This window comes from Nomascus leucogenys, chromosome 18 (genome assembly GCF_006542625.1).
Source record: "Nomascus leucogenys isolate Asia chromosome 18, Asia_NLE_v1, whole genome shotgun sequence".
Lineage (NCBI taxonomy): Eukaryota > Metazoa > Chordata > Mammalia > Primates > Hylobatidae > Nomascus > Nomascus leucogenys.
In genome coordinates, this window is record NC_044398.1 from 60,985,650 (window position 1) to 61,007,066 (window position 21,417).

At 38.7% G+C, this 21,417-nt stretch overlaps 1 pseudogene; it reads left to right on the top strand.

The window, feature by feature from the left end:
• The first annotated feature begins 10,685 nt into the window (after positions 1 to 10,685).
• LOC100584063 lies at positions 10,686 to 19,132 on the top strand (annotated as a pseudogene).
• Positions 19,133 to 21,417: the final 2,285 nt, after the last annotated feature.

Consider the following 21,417-nt stretch of genomic DNA (forward strand, 5'->3'; position numbering starts at 1 on the left):
CATGTCGGGGGTAAATAACTATTTATTCCTTTGGGTAGGATTCTGGAGACCTGACTCAATCAGATTATACTCCCAGGGAGCTTGGCTTGGGTAGGTTATGAAGTTGAGTCATATATTTGTTTGAAACGGAGTCTCGCTGTGTTGCCCAGGCTGGAGTGTGGTGGCGCGATCTCAGCTCCCTGCAACCTCCACCTCCTGGGTTCAAGCTATTCTCCTGCCTCAGACTCCTGAGTAGCTGAGATTATAGGCACCCGCCACCATGCCTGGCTAAGTTTTGTATTTTTAGTAGAGATGGGGTTTCACCATGTTGGCCAGGCTGGTCTGGAACTCCTGACCTCAGGTGATTCACCCGCCTTGGCCTCCCAAAGTGCTGGGATTACAGGCATAAGCCACCACACCCAGCCGAGGTTGAGTCATATTTTTACCAAAGCTTATGGTGTAGAGATTCCTTTCTGGACATCTGAAAAGCATAAAGCTGAGGATAAGCAGGCTGAAATAGAAGCATAATCTGTAGATGAATATGACAGCCATATTCATGTAGAAGGCAGAACAATTTAGGAGAACTAATGATTGAGAAATGTTATAGCTGATGGATCAGAAACAAGTCTGGGGGGATTTATTGAAGTTGAGACTATGATAGATTTTACTCTGATTCTTATGCCTACTTGTTTGGGTTATCCAAAAATTAAACAGTATGTTGAAAGGGCTGACAAAATGGACAATGGCCACCTAATCTAGACATGACTTATTCTTTGAGGTCTAAGAGTGATATTTAACCATCTTCTAGACATCGTTGCAGAAATGTCTTTTGTACATCAAATTTGATATGTCAAGTTGGGCGTGATGGCACATACCTGTAATCCCAGCACTTTGGGAGGCTAAGCGAGGAGATCACCTGAGGTCAGGAGTTCAAGACCAGCCTGGCCAACATGGCGAAACCCTGTCTTTGCTAAAAATACAAAAAAAAAAAAAAAATTGCTGGACTTGGTGGTGCATGCCTGTAGTAAATGAAAGATAAATTATTAAAAAAAACATAAGGAGTGGGTTCAGAAAAAGAAGAAAGAGAAAAGGCCCAAAAAATAATGAAGAAAAAAATAATAATGAAGAAATGAAGGAACTAGAGAAAGAATATTTGCAAGAAAAAGCAAAGAAAAACATTAAGAATAGTTGTAAAATGCTAAAGAATGTGAAAAGGAGAAAGAAAAGCAACAGCAAAGTGAATTATAGGGGAATAAGGAAATAGCAAGAAAAAGGTTTAAGGAATGGTTGGAAAATGCAAAAAATAAAACTCATCTCGCTCCAAAGAGCTATGGTTATGCTAAAGGAAAACATAGAGGTTTTTACAGAGGAACTTCCTATTCAGAAACAGGCTTTTATAATTCAATTCCATGAAAACCAGTACATAAACCCCCTACCAAAGAAACTAAGGATCCATCAGGAAAGAAGAATGAAAGATCCATGACAAAGCAGCCACAAAGGACATCATTTCTAGCAATTAATAAAAGCAGAACAATCTTTACCTTAGAACTCTATGCAGAATACAAAGACAGTATATGTAGGAAATAGCATGCTTTTACCTGGAGCTATTAAATTTTAAAATTAGAAATGGTTTTCTGCTGTTCAATCAGCGCTCAGCATTTGATGTGATTATTAATAAGTTCTGATTTTTGCATTCGTATATGGAGTCCTTAGAGTTAATTGAGGAAGATATTTTATAAATTTTAGTTTTTATAAATATCTCCAGATTGATCTTGGCATGTTGTTTCACAGGATACATAACTGAATATCTAACAATTGTGTTGTGTTTGTATTTAGCTTGTATTAAAATTACACTGTAATATCAAAAAAAAAAAATAAGCACAAGCGACCAAAGAAAAAAACGATAAATTGGACTTTGAAAAAGTTAAAAACTTTTGTGCGTCAAGAATGTGAAAAGACAATACACAGAATGGAAGAAAATAGCTGCAAATTATATCTCTGATAAAAGGTCTAGTGTCCAGAATATACAAAGAACTTTTACAACTCAACAATAAAGACAACTCAATTTTAAAATGGTGAAAGGATTCTATGGACATTTTTCCAAGGAAGATAAACAAATGGCCAATAACCACATGAAAAGAAATACTCAACATTTTTAGTCATTAGGGAAATGCGTATCAGAACCACAATGAGTACCACTTCACATTCACTAAAATGGCTATAATTTTAAAAAAACATATTAATAACAAATGTCAGTGTGGAGGTGGAGAAATTGTAACTTTCATAAATTTCTGGAAGGAATGCAAAATGATGCAACCAGTGTGGAAAATACTTGGGCAGTTACTCAAAACGTGAAACATAATTACCATGACCCAGCAATTCCATTCCTAAGAATGTACCTGAGAAAACTGAAAATATGATCAAACAAAAACTTGTACACAATTGTTCATAGCACTATTATTCACGATACCCAAATAGTGCAAACAACCTAAACATTCATCAACTGATGAATAGTTAAACAAAATGTAGTATATTCATAACATGAAATACTTACTCAGCTATAAAAAGAAATAAAGTATTGACATATGCTACAACATGGATGAATCTTGAAAATGTAATGCTAAGTGAAACCTAGGCAATAACATTCAGGACATAGGCATGGGCAAGGACTTCATGTCTAAAACACCAAAAGCAATGGCAGCAAAGGCCAAAATTGACAAATGGAATCTAATTAAACTAAAGAGCTCCTGCACATTAAAAGAAACTACCATCAGGGTGAACAGGCAACCTACAGAATGGGAGAAAATTTTTGCAATCTACTCATCTGACAAAGGACTAATATCCAGAATCTACAAAGAACTTACACAAATTTACAAGAAAAAGTCAAACAACCCCATCAAAAAGTGGGCAAAGGGTATGAACAGACACTTCTCAAAAGAAGACATTTATACAGCCAATAGTCGCATGAAAAAATGCTCATCATCACTGGCCATCAGAGAAATGCAAATCAAAACCACAATGAGATACCATCTCACACCAGTTAGAATGGCCATCATTAAAAAGTCAGGAAACAACAGGTGCTGGAGAAGATGTGGAGAAATAGGAACACTTTTACACTGTTGGTGGGAGCATAAACTAGTTCAGCCATTGTGGAAGACAGTGTGGCGATTCCTCAAGGATCTAGAACTAGAAATACCATTTGACCCAGCCATCCCATTACTGGGTATATACCCAAAGGATTATAAATCATGCTGCTATAAAGACACATGCACACGTATGTTTATTGCGGCACTATTCACAATAGCAAAGACTTGGAACCAACCCAAATGCCCATCAATGATAGACTGGATTAAGAAAATGTGGCACATACACACCATGGAATACTATGCAGCCATAAAAATGATGAGTTCATGTCCTTTGTAGGGACATGGATGAAGCTGGAAACCATCATTCTCAGCAAACTATCGCAAGGACAGAAAATCAAACACTGCATGTTCTCACTCATAGGTGGGAATTGAACAATGAGAACACTTGGACATAGGAAGGGGAACATCACACACTGGGGCCTGTCATGGGGTCCGGGGAGTGGGGAGGGATAGCATTAGGAGATATACCTAATGTAAATGACGAGTTAATGGGTGCAGCACACCAACATGGCATATGTATACATATGTAACAAACCTGCATGTTGTGCACAGGTACCCCAGAACTTAAAGTATAATAATCAAATAAAAAAATAAAGAAAATATAATGCTAAGTGAAAGAAACCAGATACAAAAGACTGCATGTGATTCCACTTGTAGGAAATGTCCAGAATGGGCAAATCCTGACACAGAAAGGAAATTATGGAAAGAGAGAATTTGGGACAAACTGCTAATAAATACAGGATCCGGGGGAAGGAGGGGATTGAAAAGTTCTGCAATTAACTAGTGGTAATAGTTGCACAACTTTGTGAATCTACTAAAAACCATAAAGTGTACACTTTAAACTGGTGAATTTTATATTGTGCAAGGTATATGTCAATTTCTAAAAATACTATTGAAAAAGTCAGGCCAGTGAGTACCTTTAGTGAGGTTGGTAACTGAGAAAGAGCTTTGGGTGAGCCCCAAATGGGCTTTGGGGAAGCTGGAGCAGCATTTTTTAAAATGTGGATTGTGGTTATTTGTTTTAAAATAGTTTATTAATCTGTGTATTTATGCTTTAAGGCAATTCTGAATGTGTCTTATATTTTATAATAAACAATTTTTAAGGAAGAAAAAGGTGGAGATAGTAAACTGGCATCTATATATTGTCCAAAAAGTAATTAGTGAAATTAACATGAAATTTCATTTCTTTGGAAATGAGATAAATTAATGTATATTTAAGATAATGATTTTTATGTATACTACATATATGTATTGGTATCATAAACATATTCTTATATTTCAAACAGGTATTTTAAAAGATGTATATTGTTGCCGAAAGGATTGTTTAAAATTGAAATAAAATCAGAGAAATAAGGATTGGAAACAATTGGGAAACACCTCAAAAATTTGCAAACAATAAAAAGGTAATTGTATGCTTCCCTAAAAAGTAAAAACAATTACAAATTAATTTGTAACTAAAAGAACAGTTTTGTGGACTGTGGAAAAAAAAAATCAGAGAATTAGATAGTTTTATTTGAAAAAATATACACTTAAAAATTATCTGCAATATATCCAACTTGTATTCTTTGCCCACCCACTTTCCTCTTTCCTTTCCCTTCTCTTTCTCCTCCTCCTCCTCCTCCTCTTCTTTCTTCTTTTATTATTTAATACTCAAAGGGTGACAAAAAGGAAAATAGAATAAAGTAGAACAAAGAAAGCAAAAATAAGGAATGTCAAGAGGAAAACTTTTACTTAATTTTACCATTTATTGACATTAAGCAATGGGTACATTCATAAAAGTTTCTTGTAAATCAAATTACTTTAAATATTCTGGAAAAGTAATTGCAAAAAAGTATACCTAATAATAGGGTATTCTTCTTAAAATGGAAGCATTCTATTACAGTTCAAATAAACATTTCTGAAATTTGTACAATTGGGATTATTACTCTATATTTATTTAATTTTCCTAAAGAAGGATAACTTTGGTAATATGTTTATTGGATAGATGTATTATTTTTTCCATAATTGAAAATTTTGGTTTCAATCTTGGAAGGCAATATAATGTAATAGTTATGAACTGTCGTTCTAGAATCAAATATTGTTTTATATTCTGGCTATATTATCAATAAGCTACGTGATTTTTGGTAAAGTAATTAACTTATTTGTGCTTCGATCTCCTTATCTTTAAAAAGAACATAGTAATAGTGCATACAGCATTGGGTTTTTGTGAGGAATAAATGAAATAAATATGTGTTTGTGTGTGGTTGGGTGTGCAGAGAGAGTTGACAATAAAATTTCAGCACATGTGCTAGTAGAACTACTGGTAATAATATCTATTACTTCATATACTATGGATCTTTCTCTAAAAAGTCTACCATATCTATGTGTGTTAGTCTATTTTCACACTGCTATAAAGAAATATCCAAGACTGGGTGATTTATAAAGGAAAGAGGTTTAATTGACTCACAGTTCCACATGGCTGTGGAAGTCTCTGGAAACTTACAATCATGGTGGAAGCTGAAGGGGAAGCAAGCACCTTCTTCTTAAGGCAGCAGGAGAAAGAAGAATGAAGGAGGAACTTCCAAACACTTATAAAACCATCAGATCTCATGAGCACTCACTCACTATCATGAGAACAGCCTGGGGGAAACCACCCCATGATCCAATCACCTCCCTCCCTCCACACCTGGGGATTACAGGTCCCTCCCTCAACACATGGGGATTACAATTCAAGATGAGATTGGGTGGGGACACAGAACCAAATCACATCACTATGAATGGGTGTTGCAGGAAGTCAGGGACCCTGAACAGAAGGACCAGCTGGAGCTGAGGCAGAGGAATATAAATTGTGAAGATTTCATGGACATTTATCAGTTCACAAAATTAATACTTTTATAATTTCTTACACCTGTCTTCACTGCAATCCCTGAACATAAATTGTGAAGATTTCATGAACATTTATCAGTTCCCAAAATTAATACTCTTGTAATTTCTTATGCTTGTCTTTACTTTAATCTCTTAATCCTGTTATCTTCATAAGCTGAGAATGTACGTCACCTCAGGATCACTATTGAACAAATTGATTGTAAAACATGTGTGTTTGAACAATATGAAATCAGTGCACCTTAAAAAAGAATAGAATAACAGCGATTTTCAGGGAACAAGGGAAGATAACCATAAGGTCTGACTGCCTGCAGGTTGGGCAGAACAGAGCCATATTTTTCTTCTTGCAGGGAGCCTATAAACGGGCGTGTGAGTAGGAGCAATATCACTGAATTCTTTTCCCAGCAAGGAATACCCTGGGGAAGGAATGCATTCCTTGGGGGAGGTCTATGAATGGCCACTCTGGAAGTATCTGTCTTATGCAGTTGAAATAAGGACTGAAATACGCTCTGGTCTCCTGCAGTACCCTCAGGCTTACTAGGATTGGGAAATTCCAGCCTGGTAAATTCTAGTCAGACTGGTTATCTGCTCTCAAACCCTGTTTCCTGTTAAGATGTTTATCAAGACAATACGTGCACAGCGGAACATAGACCCTCATCACTAATTCTAATTTTGCCTTTGCCTTGTGATCTTTATTGCCCTTTGAAGCATGTGATCCTTGTGACCTACTCCCTGTTCGTACACCCCCTCCCCTTTTAAAATCCCTAATAAAAACTTGCTGGTTTTGTGGCTCGGGGTTGTCATCACGGTCTTACCAATATGTTATGTCACCCCTAGAGGCCCAGCTGTAAAATTCCTCTCTTTGTACTCTTTCTCTTTATTTCTCATACCAGCTGACACTTAGGGAAAATAGAAAAGAACCTATGTTGAAATATTGGGGACTGGTTCCCCCAGTAAATGGGAAAAAAAAATCCTTCTTACCTAAGATCCTTTTTTCCCACCAAAATCCAATCCAAGAAAAAAGTATCCTTTAAATCCAAACTCATTTCCTTAGCTATTAATGCAGTTTAACATAGCTACATATTGAAAGTTACAAATATGCCAGGCTTTGTCCATACAGTACATCATTTTTTTAATCTGTCAGCTTCTGACATTAGTAAACTACAAAAAGGATAGGAAATTACTCCTTTGGCTCCTTCATGATAAAAAAAATTTAAATTTCATCTGATAAAATGAAACACCCAACACAGACCTCTTATTTTATCCCATACTACACACAAAGCAATAATTTTACTTGAACATTACTTCCTGATGTGCCTAGTTCTAAAGTTAATTCCAAAAGTCCCATATGTTCAAACAATGCTTCTCCTGTTGATTTTCTCATGTAGGTATGATCTGTTTTACTCACTGAAGCCAGAGTGGGCTTTTTTTTAAAATATCTGATTATGGCACTTAACTGATTAAAATCCTTCAATGCCCATACATTGTTTTTGGAATAAGAAGCTAAATCCTGGATACAACCTTCAAGGCCTTACATGGTTTAGTCTCAACTTCCTTTTCAGCCTCATTGCTAATTACTGTCTCCTTCAGTTGCTGAGCCTTGGCCCCCAAACCTGCTTCCAGTTCCCTGTATGCTTCTCCTTCCCAGCACTTAACACAATTAATGTTAATTATTTGTGTAACGGGTTTGCCTAATACCACTTACCATACTAGATTGTAAGCTCCATGAAAATAGCAAGCATAAACATCTAACTTGCTATTGTATCCCAGCATCTAATCTGGTACATGGTGCATACTCAATAAATATGTATACAGCACATGAATACATAAGGGGAAATCTCATATTTTTATTTCTTTGCATTCCCTCAAGTTAAAACACAATATTATGATGAATTTAAATGTCAAATAAGACACCTAATACATATACATAGCCTAGAACTGTGCTAGACTCAGTAATTATTTATTGCTTATTATATATTGAACACATATATCACTACTTGGCCTTTTGGCTAAGATCAAGTGTAGGATATACTAAATGACATTATTACTGGTCAATATCTGACTATAAAGTCATAAAACATTTACTAAAAATTGATACTATTAAGCCTTCCTGAAATCGTCCTATTGAATTTCCATAAATAAAAGGAAAACTTAAATGAAAGTTTGCTATTTTAACACCTGTGGCATTTAATCAAAACAATTCAGTAGCAATGTAACTAGAATGGCCCATATAACTGGCTTGGAATGCATGTTTGGTCATACCTTATATACTTCCATGGAATCACTCTCTCCCCCACTTGCCTCTATTAATAGAAAATCCATTATCTCTCTCTTGAGACCTACCCTTTCCCACTCTGAGTCCAGCGGCTTACTCACTCTAAATGCCTGGCTGATGGAGGCTGATGGAGAAAAGCTTCCTTGGCTCAGCACAGCTGTTGTTTCTTTCATTGCTACTAGATGTCGTTGTTGAAATCTAATATACATTCACAATCTGATGGTGGTGGCATGTCTATCCCCAGCAAAATCCTTTCCAGACCCAGACCCTGTAAAACTGCACACTTGAGTGTAAATTAGGGCTCTTTAATCTCCTACTCAGATGTCCAGTTTTCTTCTCAAAGCATGAAAACCAGGCTAGGGTGACTGAGTCTAGAGGGGTTTACAGCCCTGGTAACATGCCAGAACCAACTCACCCCATGACCTGCAAACAAAGGGGCCCCAGCTCAAATATGTCTCCTCGATATGTTTTGTTTATCTATACTGTGTTTGAAATTTCATATAGAAATTTTCACACAGGCTGGGCACAGTGGCTCACGCCTGTAATCCCAGTACTTTGGGAAGCCATGGTGGGCAGATCACTTGAGGTCAGGAGTTTGAGACCAGCTTGGCCAACATGGTGAAACCTCCTCTCTACTAAAAATACAAAAATTTAGTTGGGTGTGGTGGTGCATGCCTGTAATCCCACCTACTCGGAGGCTGAGGCAGGAGAATCACTTGAACCCAGGAGGCAGAGGTGGCAGTGAGCCGAGATCACACCACTGTACCCCACCCAGCCTGGGTGACAGAGCCAGACTGTCTCATTAAAAATTTTTTTTTTTAATTTATAAAAATTTTTCACACAAACAAGCTGGATCTCCAGTTTCTCTTGAATAATACTGCAATACTGAGCTCCTATCTGGCACAGCAACACCATCTGGAGCTGAATCGCAATAGCATCTCTCACCTCCTCCATATCAGATTGCTCAAGGCAAGCACTTCGCTGCAGTGCCCTCCACTCCACATTCCCTGATGCTGGCTGTTACCTGCCACAGCCAATTGAATGTATGGTTCCTGTTCTAGGCCCTGATGGCTGTCCAAGAGCAAACATCCAGGGTCTACCTTTTCTCACAGGTTTTCCTATGTAGGTCTGTGGCCCTTATCTGCCACTAGATGTGAGTCAAGGACACTTTTGTCCATCAGAGAAGTCTCCCAAAAGACTCACTGACCCCCAACCACCCAGTAACAAGCTCTGCAGACAAGACCAGCCACACAATTTGCACAGCCCAATGCAAATGGAGATTCAGGACCTTTTGTTCAAAAGTCAGGAAAAGAGTGCCAGTAAAAGTACTACAATATTAAATTTTTTCCTTTCTTCCACAGTCTCTCTCTCTCTCTTCTCGTGTCATGGTGATTTTTATTTGCTATTTAAAGTTGTGCTCCCTCAGGCATGGGAATACTTGCAGGACAAGTACAGACCTTCACAGGTGCCCAGGGGCCCTGCTCTGCCTGTGACCCTACGCATGTAGCCCACGACCTCTCTGCATCCACCAAACTAACAGGCTGTGCCCTACTCAGGGGCAGAAAAGTCATTCTCCTCTTCCAGCGGTTCCATGGCCCTACTGTCCCAACCCATAGTGGATGGGCAACCACCATGGAACAGGAACCTCCATGCCATGCATTCAGTGTTTGGATGAGGTGGGCCACAGACTTTCCTGCCAACTCGCTCACCAAATGTACTGTGGAGGTACCAGCCTGGGGCAGCGACAGCCACCACCTCGCCCTGCCCTGAGATGCTGTGGGGCACCCATCGACCCTGAACCTCCCATATCTGTGCTCAAGCCCCCATTAGGGGAAACAGGCAATGGCAGAATGCTGCCCATGTCAGCCCCAACACCCTTGAGGTGACCACCTCAAGCAGAAGGCACATCAGTTAATGGGGTACAAGCAGAGAGGTAGAGGCAGGGTGAGGCCAGAGTGTGAGGGCATAGGAAGCAGGCAGCCATGAACCCATCCTGGGGAAGTGGGAGGAGGGGGGACCAGGAGGGAGTTGAGGCTCTATGTCCCTGGCACATGCTCCATTGTTCCATCGGACTTCACTTACGAAAATACAAATTCTAAAGTAAAAATACAAGGAATATCATGACAGCAACTGCTGAGCATTAAGCCCAGTTATGGGGCCCTTCTGAGCTGGGGATCCTGTGTGACTGCACTGTTCTCACACCCTAAGGCCAGCCCTGTCAGCAGACAGTGGCATCTGAAGAGAAGAAACTTTGAAGCCACAAAAAGTGTTGTTACACCCTTCCTCCAGGGTCATGGGGGCCTACTTACCATATATTTCAGAACCTAGTGGGGCACTCAAGTGACTCTTCTTTGAAGAAGAAAAGTTGATTTGACTTATCATGTGCACCTAGTAGAAAGGTGGCTGGCAGTTTCTTCATATACATGGTGTCCCACACAGTGGCGGTGCCCTACAACACCACTTTCTCTGTCTACCAGCTCATAGAAAATGCAGGTGAGACCTTTTGCACTGATAATGAAGCTCTCTAGGACATCTGCTTCAGAACCCTAAAGTTGCCCACACCCAACTATGGTGACCTGAACCACCTGGTATCTGCCATCATGAGTGGAGTCACCACCTGCCTGCACTTCCCAGGCCAGCTGAATGCTGACCTTGGGAAACTGGCCATAAACATGGTCCCATTCCCCCACCTGCACTTCTTCATGCCTGGCTTTATCCTGCTGACCAGCCGGGGCAGCCAGCAGTACCGGGCCTTGACGGTGGCTGAGTTCACCCAGCAGATGTTTGATGCCAAGAATATGCTGACTGCCTGTGCGACCCTGCAAGGCTGCTACCTAATGGCAGCTGCCATTTTCAGGGGCCACATGTCCCAGAGGGTGGTGGACAAGCAAATGCTTAACAGCTAAAATGAGAACAGTAGCTACTTTGCTTACTGGATCCCCCACAATGTGAAAACAGCTTTCTGTGACATCCCATCCCCAGGGCTAAAAATGTCTGCTGCCTTCACTGGCAACAACATGGCCATCCAGGAGCTGTTCAGGCACATTTCAAAGCAGTTCACTGCCATGTTCAGGCACAAGGCCTTCTTGCCCTGGTGCATGGATGAGGACATGGATGAGATGGAATTCACTGAGGCCAAGAGCAACAGGAACAACCTGATGTTCGAGTACCAACAGTACCAGGAGGAGGGAGAGTTTGAGGAGTGGGCCCAGGAGGAGGTGGCCTAGTAGAGCCTTCTGTTAGATAGAAGTGATACGAATTCTTATTCACTCCCAGCGTGTTCTGTGAAAGCTATGTCTCTCTGTGTGTGCACTTGCTGTGTGTTCACCTGTATTAAACCATTTTCATAGTAAAGAAGAAAAAGTTATCTAAGTTATATAAGTTTTGCATCACCAAGCACAGTAGTTAGGCAAAGAAAATCCTCTAAGAAATTCACACTTTTTGAAGAGGGTGATTAAATCATTAGTAAGATACAATAACAGCAACGATAATAAAAGCATTAACACCTTCCCAAGCAACAGTGTTGCCACAGAGGAAAGCAACTGGCAAGTACATTTGTGCTCATTCAGATATGATTACTACTCTTTGCTTTTAACTGGATTTGGTAGAAAACTAATATAAATACATGTTTTTTTAAGTGTTCAATGAAGAAAAAAAGGAAATATAGTATATTTTATTATGGGAAGTTATCAAGTTATATTGGCCAAAATCTTCTGAAGATCACCAAGTAACAGAATAGTAAACCAGTCAGGTTACAACTTAATGAGGAGCCTCAGCTTTTCTTTCCCAGTAGAACACAGACTGATAAGGAGAAGAGATAACTATTCTCTTCCATTGTTTCCCTCCTCTTTTCATCTAAGCACATTACACTGAATATTCAGTTAGATTATATCATCCTGGACTTCACCTCCTCTTTCTTCTTTCGACAGCATTATGTTAGCACATTTGATATCGAGCATATTTCACTATGTTCCTGATTCATAATTATATTATTTGAATTTATAATGTTTTGTTGATGTCAACATTGAGATTATCATAGTTTCATTAAGCATATTTCATGCTGTAGTGTGTTTTGGTCACTGGCTCAGGATTCTAGAAAAATAAGAAGGTATATTAGTTTTATGTGGCATAAATCACTGTGCAAACATTCAATTTTATTTTATAGTGTGTTTATTATTCCATCATCCCCTCCCACGATGTTAATAGTCTAAATTTTAATATATGAATGCAACATACAATACACAAATGATTTCATCTGGCTATTTCAATAACAAGAAAACAAATTAAATAAAAGTGAAAGGGAAGTTTTTGCCATCTGCTACTTTGAAGAACTATTATTAATACATAATCTAATTATTGTACAACTGTGTGATTCTCAGCCTTTATGTTACTTTTTTTATCTTCTTGTGGAAAAAAAAAGTCTTTTAAAAAGGTTCTCCCTTCAAAGAGCTCTGGAGCCCTCAATTCCAGGGGCTTCAGTATGCTTCAGTAACTGTCTAACCTCATCAATTCCAGTGGATTCAATACACTTTAGTAAATCCCTCCCATCGCCCTACTTTGAACCTTGTCAACTCTAACATTAACCCCAAAATACTACTCTCTGACAAGTTCTTACCTTGCCAGCCCTTGACTCATCCACTGATCCTTCCTGGCCTCAAGTCCTTCCCTGCCATACGGGACACTACGGTTTACCACTTGGCATATCATTTCTCTCTAACAAGTTTAATTCTCTAGAGCATGTGTTTGATTTCATAGACACTAATAAACAATTTCTCAATTTTTTAATTGGTCTTTGTCCTTCTTTCTTATGTATTCACTTACTGTTCACTGCAAGCTCCCAATCTAACCCTAATCTCCACCTTCTCAGCAGATGGTCTTGCCTTAGATACTACTGAATACTTAGTGAAGTCTCAACCATCTTCTTTTTGTCATCCATGCTCAGAGTAAGAGGTATGTCTCTTCCCCATTAATTCTCTACTTTTCTCATCATCTCAGGCCTCCCACAACTTTCCCTTCCCTCTCCTTCGAGAGCTTCCCCAACTATTTCTCTTCCCCTTTCCTGTGAGTTCAACCTCTTCCCCTTACTGGGTCCGTTTTTCACATTATAAGCATGCTCAACTTTGTTCACTTAAAACAATGCAACAAAAGACACCTTCTCATCCCACAATACCTGACCAGTTTCTCTAACACACACAGGGCTTACATTTCACATCTTATTTTCCCTACCTCACCCTCATGCTACCTCTCTTTACCTAGTTAAATCCAACTCTTCTTTTGGATATTAGAACAAGTATCAAACCTTGGGGAAATTATCCTGACTGCCCAAGCCTGATCAACTTCCATTGTCAAACACTTGCAATGGACTGTATTCCCTCTCTTCAGAGAATTGTTCTAATTTTAATTATACACACATTAACATGATTCATTTAACTTTTCTTCCCATTACTCTTTAAGCTTTCAGAGAGCAGGCACCATATTCTTTTGGAACAGCATTTTACCCTCAGTGTATTACACAGATCCTAGAATATATTTGGTGTTTGACAAACATTTGTAAATGAATGGATATGTTCATTGATTGTATCTCTTAAGTCCTCTTCTAAAAGTGTATTGTAGTTAGCCCATCGCTCTGGTATGCATGTGGGTGTCCCTTAAAATTCCTATGTTGGAAATTAACCCCCAATGTGATAATACAGCCTTTAGGAGGTGATTAGGAGGTACAGTCTTTAGAAGGTGATTAAGTCATGAGGGCTTTGCCCTCATAAATAGAATTAGTGCTTTTATGAAAGAGGTTGAAGGGAGCTGCCTTGCCCTTCTGCCATGACAGGACACAGCTATAAAGTGCCACTAATGAAACAGAGAATGAGCTCTCACCAGACACCAAACCTGCCAGTACCTTGATCATGGATTTCCCAGCCTCCAGAACCGTGAGCAATAAATTCTGTTGTTTAAAAATTACCTTATCTAAGGTATTTTGTTATCGCAGCAGGAATGGAGTAAGACGTATTCAGAAAAACAAATATGAGTCTTTCAGAAAAATAAAACACCCAATTTTTTCTTCATATTAGTGATGTTAAAAGACAAAGAGCATGTACAAGGAGAAAAAAAAAAAGGCATTGGCTTAAGGATTGGGAAGCCAACTCCCAGTCTGTCTGCCATGCTTAACCTCTTACACATTGTGGGCAACAGACCTGCATTTTTTGAAGGTTCTTCTGAAACCATCTAATTTTCAGAATATTGCCCATTAATGCAATTAATGGACTATTTCAGAAGAAAACTTTGAAAACTGTATTATTTCTCAATAAATATTTTGAAATTATTTGTATCTATTGAGCACCTACTTAACACATGCTAATTTGGCCTATGGACTTGCTTTTAACTATGCACTAGCACATACATGCATAGCGACCAACATACCTGGATATAACTAAGATGCCACAGAAAAGGTTTCCTTTGCCACAAGGAAACACAGCTCAATTCCAATTACACATGGAAACTAGAACTTGGATACCATTTATTTCTCTGGTGAAAAGATGAGGAATATGTTGTAAAAAATGATGACAGAGTGTCCATTTCTAATGGGGAATTTTGACACTCTATTAATAATCAATTTTTCATGGATTTTCCATTTGTCTTTTTCCCAGAAGATGCAGTTATGGCATTATCCACAGTGGTCTAAAAATGTGTATTTTCTAATAACCTTCTATTTTTATAATTTATCTTTCATCAAACCGTCTGCTTTGGCTTTGTCTGATGTAAAGGATGAAAAAAATAACCTGCTTAAAATGTTTTAATAGAGTTTACCAAGATAAATTCCTGAGGTAGGTTTCATCTGGTATTCCTATTTCCAGAGACTTCACCTTGTGGAAAGATGCTCTAAACTGATAATTATGTAAACCTGAAGGAGAACATTTGGCTGAACACATGTAGCTGGACTTTCAACAAAGTGTGCAATTATGTTTTATAAAAGTAATGCCACTAAGCAAAAGAGACAGAGTCCTTTTTTAAGTCATCGACAGTAATTATATAAGTTCTCACACTCAGAGGACCAATATTTACTAAGTTTCCTAATGGCATTTAGCAACAAGGCTTACTATTAAAAAAGGAGATGTGGAAGCATTCCCTTTGAAAACTGGCACAAGACAGGGATGCCCTCTCTCACCACTCCTATTCAACATAGTGTTGGAAGTTCTGGCCAGGACAATTAGGCAGGAGAAGGAAATGAAGGGTATTCAATTAAGAAAAGAGGAAGTCAAATTGTCCCTGTTTGCAGATGACATGATTGTATATCTAGAAAACCCCACTGTCTCAGCCCAAAATCTCCTTAAGCTGATAAGCAACTTCAGCAAAGTCTCAGGATACAAAATCAATGTACAAAAATCACATGCATTCTTATACACCAATCACAGACAAACAGAGAGCCAAATCATGAGTGAACTCCCATTCACAATTGCTTCAAAGAGAATAAAATACCTAGGAATCCAACTTACAAGGGACGTGAAGGACCTCTTCAAGGAGAACTACAAACCACTGCTCAATGAAATAAAAGAGGATACAAACAAATGCAAGAACATTCCACGCTCATGGGTAGGAAGAATCAATATCGTGAAAATGGTCATACTGCCCAAGGTAATTTATAGATTCAATGCCATCCCCATCAAGCTACCAAAGACTTTCTTCATAGAATTGGAAAAAACTACTTTAAAGTTCATATGGAACCAAAAAAGAGCCCACATTGCCAAGTCAATCCTAAGCCAAAAGAACAAAGCCAGAGGCATCGTGCTACCTGACTTCAAACTATACCACAAGGCTACAGTAACCAAAACAGCATGGTACTGCCACCAAAACAGAGATATAGATCAATGGAACACAACAGAGTCCTCAGAAATAATGCCGCATATCTACAGCTATCTGATCTTTGACAAACCTGACAAAAACAAGCAATGGGGAAAGGATTCCCTATTTAATAAATGGTGCTGGGAAAACTGGCTAGCCATATGTAGAAAGCCGAAACTGGATCCCTTCCTTACACCTTATACAAAAATTAATTCACGATGGATTAAAGACTTACATGTTAGACCTAAAACCATAAAAACCCTAGAAGAAAACCTAGGCAATGCCATTCAGGACATAGGCATGGGCAAGGACTTCATGTCTAAAACACCAAAAGCAATGGTAACAAAAGCCAAAATTGACAAATGGGATCTAATGAAACTAAAGAGCTTCTGCACAGCAAAAGAAACTACCATCAGAGTGAACAGGCAACCTACAGAATGGGAGAAAATTTTTGCAACCTACTCATCTGACAAAGGGCTAATATCCAGAATCTACAATGAACTCCAACAAATTTACAAGAAAAAAACAAACAACCCCATCAAAAAGTGGGTGAAGGATATGAACAGACACTTCTCAAAAGAAGACATTTAGCAGCCAAAAAACACATGAAAAAATGCTCATCATCACTGGCCATTAGATAAATGCAAATCAAAACCACAATGAGATGCCATCTCACACCAGTTAGAATGGCCATCATTAAAAAGTCAGGAAACAACAGGTGCTAGAGAGGATGTGGAGAAATAGGAACACTTTTACACTGTTGGTGGGACTGTAAACTAGTTCAACCATTGTGGAAGTCAGTGTGGCGATTCCTCAGGGATCTAGAACTAGAAATACCATTTGACCCAGCCATCCCATTACTGGGTATATACCCAAAGGATTATAAATCATGCTGCTATAAAGACACATACACACATATGTTTATTGTGGCACCATTCACAATAGCAAAGACTTGGAACCAAGCCAAATGTCCAAAAACGATAGACTGGATTAAGAAAATGTGGCAACATGTACACCATGGAATACTATGCAGCCATAAAAAATGATGAGTTCATGTCCTTTGTAGGGACATGGATGAAACTGGAAACCATCATTTTCAGCAAACTATCACAGGGACAAAAAACCAAACACCGCATGTTCTCACTCATAGGTGGGAATTGAACAATGAGAGCACATGGACACAGGAAGGGGAACATCACACTCTGGGGACTGTTGTGGGGTGGGGGGAGGGGGGAGGGATAGCATTAGGAGATATACCTAATGCTAAATGATGAGTCAATGGGTGCAGCACACCAACATGGCACATGGATACATATGTAACAAACCAGCACATTGTGCTCAGGTACCCTAAAACATGTACTTTTAAAACTTAAAGTATAATAACAAAAAAAATTTTTTTAAAAAAAGGAGATGTACCTCAGCAAAATATTCAGGTTGTAAATGTTTAGGGAATTAAGGAGTTGGTAGGTGGTTAATGAAACAACAAGATGTATAGCTAAGGAAGAAGCAAATGAAGCAGGAGCTGTTATTGTTTTTCATAATCACTATATAAGCCAAAAAATGTGGTTTATAATTATGATGTATGCATGGATTTGTCTAGAAAGACACACTGTGGTAAGGCCTACATCAAAATAAGATCAGAAAAACCTTTTCTAGTGGTAGCTATACATCACTAACCTACTAACAAAGGTACTAACTTCAACTTGCCTTGGAACTCAGCCTATGTCAAACAAGAGTCCTCTTTTGAAGATTAAAATCAGGCAGCATTCAGCTCACTGCAACCTCCACCTCCTGGGCTCAAGCGATCCTCCTACCTCAGTCTCCCAACGAGCTGGGACTACGGGCAAGTGCCATCATGCCCAGCTAATTTTTGTAATTTTTGTAGAGACAGAGTTTCACCATGTTGCCCAGGATGGTCTCAAACTCCTGGGCTCAAGCAATCCACATGCCTCAGTCTCCCAAATTGCTGGGATTACACACAAGAACCACCGCACCCAGCCTAAGCTGATGCTTAATTACAAGTATCGAGTATGGTGGCTTCTCAAAAAGTTAAGTATGGAATTACCACATATGTAATATAGTCCATGGAAATTCAACTTGACTTGAATTTTAAATATATATATCTATATATGCATACACACTTGTTTTACATGTGCACCATTCAAAGTTGGTGTTTATTAACAGGATGTTTCTATTACTCACATGAAAAAGAGTTCTTGAGGCTTTTAGGTACACCCACCTGCACTGCTTACCTCGCAAACTCACCCCAACCTCTTCCTTGTCTGTATGGATACTCCCATTTACATTTCATATACCAGAGAAAGCCTAAGTCATTTATTACTTAAAAAAAAGATGACATTTCTTGGCAAGGCCCCAACATTATTAATTTATGAGAGAAGGCTGTAGTAACTTATCCGAGAAGGGCACATGTCTTCTTCTCTGTCATTCTTGACCTCATTTGTGGCTGTGTTTCCTCCTTCCCTGAATGCGTATTATCCCCATGATCCCAGAGGAAAAATGACTCATCTGCTCAAAGGTGAGTGTTTTGCAATATTTATTGTTTGAGGCCTGGCTGACTTGTGTTTCTGGCTTTTCCTGTGATTTCTGTTTTATTCAGAGTTTCCTGAGCATGATCTTTTCACCTCTCGGGACTTGTCCATGATTTTATTTCAAAGGAAATGTCCTCCCTCAAACACTACTTTCCTGAAAAGTGCCTATTTGTCCTTAAAGTCCAAGTTAATAAGAAACCCCCTCATAGAAGCTCTTCAGGGTCCTTCTTTCGATCTCTCATTGGGTTAATCACACGCATATCTGCGCTCCCAGGGTACCCTGACACAGACATCTATGGCTGCACTCTCCTCACTACATTGCAATGTCCTTCCACTCAGAGAGGAGAGAACTGTGCACTTCCCTACTAGACGGTTGCTCTTCTCCCATGGAGAGAATTTTTTTTTTTGTCTCTGTATTATCTGCACATAAGACAATGCCAAGAACTAATAGATCCCCAATTAGTGTTTGTTCAATGTTGATTATCTGAATTCTAACATGTTGTCTATTATATTACTAGAGGAGCTGAGATTTAAATCCAGGCCTGTTGTATCCAAAGCCCATGATATTTCCCCTCCAACATATGATCTGTGTTTCTGTTCGCTAAGCCTCATTTTTTTCTTCCTCCTGACCACACAACTAGAGTTCATCTTCCAGTCATAAATAAACAAAAGTAAAATATGTGACTTTAAGGCCTGGCTTCTAAAAATAACTCTTGACAATCTTGTACCATTTATTTCTTCCTTTGTTTGCTAGCTAGATTCAGAAGACCCAACAGAGGAATCCAAGACCCTAGTAAATGGCAGAGCCATCAGATAGAAACAGTCTGGGCTCCTGAGTCACCACACGGAGGAAGCTAGGAATATCCTAGTAGAAATCTTGTGTGAGCAAAAAAAGAATACTATATGTTAGTTATTAAGCTGCTAAAAATTTTGAAGCTTTTATTCAGCAGTTAGCCTACCCTGATTAATGCACTCCCAGAATTGTAATTTTTATAAACTTTTTCTGATTTTTAAAAGCACATGTACACTCTAGAAAATTTAAAAATAGAAAATAATAAAGAAAAATAATATTCACTACTCAGAGATAAACATTGTTTCATATTTTTGTTATACATTATACATTTTATCAGTGTTAAGGGGCAGGGGAGGAGTTAGATATAGTAGAGAGAACAAAGAGATGTTATTTAAAAGATAGAAGTAGCAGTTTTCTTAGAGAAGAGCGCTATCTTTTGTTCCTTAATAAATTATTTCATTGTGAAGTGAAGTGATGGTTCCCAGGACATAGTATAGTAAGCAGAAGGATGGCAAAATTAAATTGTTTTGCCTAACAAGTAAAAGGATTTTGAGACTTTCTGGGCAATGAAAGAGCCAAAGAGAGAAGTGAGAGAGAGAAGCCAGGAAGAAGTTCTCAGTGTGGGGAATTTCCAAGAGACATTCAAGAACAAGAATGTCTAGCATCTAGTCTTACATTGTTTGCCATGTGTCCTGCTGTCCCATAATGCAAACCCCTTGCTGTGACACCCCTGGATGTTTAATGAAGTCTCATCTATGTGAATGTTAATATGAGTTGTGTTTTAAGAAAACTGAGGGAAAAGGCAAGAAGTGAGAACATAATAGAAATTAGAATCTCAGCAGAACATCAGAGGAAGAGATGACAATGAAAAACATAAGACCCACTCCCTCCTAAATAACGTTACGTACATTTGCCCAAACTTTTCCTGTCTCTTTTATAATACACTTTTAAGAGCTGCATGCTATTCCAGCATATGACCACTCCATCACTGACTGAACCCTCCCTATATGATGCATTTACATTCCTTTCAGTTTTTCACTGTTAAACATAGTTCCTCAGCAAACATCCTCATACATAAAATTTGAGTCCAGGCCCATTATTTCTTGGCTTAGCCAAGGCTCCCTTTGTTTAAAGAACAAAAGAATCGCTCAAATAAGTAGAAAAGAGCTTAAGTTAAAAAGTGAAACTTAATATAAGGATCCAGGGTTATTGCACAAAACCCACAACCTTAGGTAATTGGCCTCGTAAGGAACTGGAAAACCCGGATGTAAAATCACCAGAAATTGCCATCTCTGTCACTTCCCTCAGAAGACACCCATTTTCACTTTCTGCCTGTATCTGTGTGTTTGAGAGAGAGATGCAATTTAAAATTCATATTTATATTAAATGATAACATACACAGTAGGTTCTGATAGCAATCTCCAAATCCTTCTAAGAAAACTACTAAATGTCACATAACTAACACAACTAGGCTTTTTTTCTTATGTGTACTGTGTCTTATGCTTATACCTCTTTTTCTTACACACAATCTTATTCTAGGCATTAGTCTGTGATGAAGGGAACTACTTCTCACTTCGAAAATGCACTCAGTCATTCCCTACTTATCAACACCAGAAATGATACTCACTTCTTCCACCCCATCTTTCTCACCTGAGTGCTTTGTCCATGTGAGATGATCCTTACATTTCACAAAAGAGCTTTCTTCAGTATCGGGGGTGGGGCAGTGGCAGGGGTCTGCATCTTCTCCAAAATCCTATTTGCCTTTGATGCCCACATTGGGATCTGGAGTCTGGCAGGCTCTTGATTTCATCTCTGTTCCCTACTATAATTTTTCAAGTCTTATTTGTGGTCTATGGAAATGTTTGCCTTGTTTTGAGTTGGCCAGGTACTTCCACATATCTTCTTATAAAACTTGTCTAGCATTGCTGTTTGTTTGAAGCAGATAGGATGTGTCACAGCCTGAATTCATTGTGCCGTCCA